The following is a 2,232-nucleotide window of genomic DNA, read 5'->3' as shown; positions in this document are numbered from 1 at the left end:
ATTTCAGATAGTGTTATTGATTTTCCTAGTTAAGTTTGTTGATTCTTGAACACAGCTACTATTATGAGTCTTGGTCGTGGCCCTAAGCATTTTGTTTTCCAGTATTACCACCGGATACATAAATGCCACAGACACATGACTGGGTGAACCTTTTCAGATTGTGACTCAACTCTGCTAAAGTCCCCAGTTAGAGGTGTCCAGAGCTCTTAGGCACACTCTTTTAGCTTTGGATCACGACTTTAACCATTCAGTCTCAAGCTTTTCACTTGGACCTGCATGCCACAAGCACATGGTTAGGGACAGCTTGATTTAGCTGCTTAGGCCTGGATTTTATTTCCTTGGGCCCTCCTATCCATTGATGCTCAAAGCCTTGGATCCTTTTTACCCTTGCCTTTCGGTTTTAAGGGCTATTGGCTTTTTCTACTTGCTTTTTCTTTTTCTTTCTTTTTTTTCGCCAATATTTTTTTTCGCATGCTTTTGTTTTTCACTGCTTTTTCTTGCTTCAAGAATCAATTTCATGATTTTTCAGATCATCAATAACATTTTTCTTTGTTCATCATTCTTTCAAGAGCCAACAACTTTAACATTCATAAACAACAAGATCAAAATTATGCAATGTTTAAGCATTCATTCAGAAAATAAAAAGTATTGTCACCACATCAATATAATTAAACTAATTTCAAGGACAATTTTCGAAATTCATGTACTTCTTTAAGACATAGTTACTACATACTAATGATCATGAAGTAGAGACACAAAACATAGATAAAAAACAAAAAACAGAAAAATTAAGAACAAGGAATGAATCCACCTTAGTGGCGTCTTCTTCTTGAAGGACCAATGATGTCCTTAAGCTCTTCTATGTCCCTTCCATGCCTTTGTTGCTCCTTCCTCATTGCTCTTTGATCTTCTCTTATTTCATGGAGAATGATGGAGTGCTCTTGATGTTCCACCCTTAATTGTTCCACATTGTAACTCAAATCTTCTAAGGAAGTGTTGAGTTGTTCCCAATAGTTGTTGGGAGGAAAGTGCATCCCTTGAGGCATCTCCAGGATTTCTTGGTGATGAGCTTCCTCATGCGTCTCTTGGGTTCTGTGAGTGGGCTCTCTTGTTTGCTCCATTGTTTTCTTAGTGATGGGCTTGTCCTCCTCAATGAGGATGTCTCCTTCTATGATAACTCCAGCTGAGTAACATAGATGGCAAATAAGATGAGGAAAAGCTAACCTTGCCAAAGTAGAGGACTTATCAGCTATTTTGTAGAATTCATGGGAGATGACTTTATGAACTTCTACTTCCTCTCCAATCATGATGCTATGAATCATGATGGCCCAATCCAAAGTAACTTCAGATCGGTTGCTAGTGGGGATGATGGAGCGTTGAATGAACTCCAACCATCCTCTAGCCACAGGCTTGAGGTCCAGTCTTCTTAGTTGAACCGGCTTGCCTTTGGAGTCTCTTTTCCATTGAGCTCATTCCACACATATGTCCATAAGGACTTGGTCCAACCTTTGATTAAAGTTGACCCTTCTAGTGTAGGGGTATGCATCTCCTTGCATCATGGGTAAGTTGAACGCCAACCTCACATTTTCGAGACTAAATCTAAGTATTTCCCCCGAACCATTGTAAGATAATTCTTTGGATTCAGGTTCACACTTTGATCATGGTTCCTAGTGATCCATGCATTGGCATAGAACTCTTGGACCATTAAGATTCTGACTTGTTGCATGGGATTGGTTAGGACTTCCCAATCTCTTCTTTGGATTTCATGTCGGATCTCCGGATACTCATTTTTCTTGAGCTTGAAAGGGACCTCAGGGATCACCTTCTTCTTGGCCACAACATCATAGAAGTGGTCTTGATGGGCTTTGGAGATGAATCTTTCCATCTCCCATGACTCGGAGGTGGAAGCTTTTGTCTTCCCTTTTCCTTTTCTAGAGGATTCTCCGGTCTTGGGTGCCATCAATGGTTATGGAAAAATAAAAAGCTTATGCTTTTACCACACCAAACATAAAATATTGCTCGCCCTCGAGCAAGAAAAGAAAGAAGAAAAGAAGAAGAAGAAGAAAATATGAAGGAGAAGGGGAGGTGTAGGTTTTGACCAAGGTAAAGAAGAGGGGGTTGTGCTGTGTGAAAATGAAGTAGAATGGAGGGGTATATATAGGGAGGGGGGAGAAGGTAGGTTCGGCCATTTAGGGTAGGTTTGGGTGGGAAATATTTTTGAATTTTAAAGTT

This window comes from Arachis duranensis, chromosome 4 (assembly GCF_000817695.3).
Source record: "Arachis duranensis cultivar V14167 chromosome 4, aradu.V14167.gnm2.J7QH, whole genome shotgun sequence".
Lineage (NCBI taxonomy): Eukaryota > Viridiplantae > Streptophyta > Magnoliopsida > Fabales > Fabaceae > Arachis > Arachis duranensis.
The sequence above is the reverse complement of the archived record's forward strand: the minus strand, read 5'-3'. Positions refer to the sequence as shown.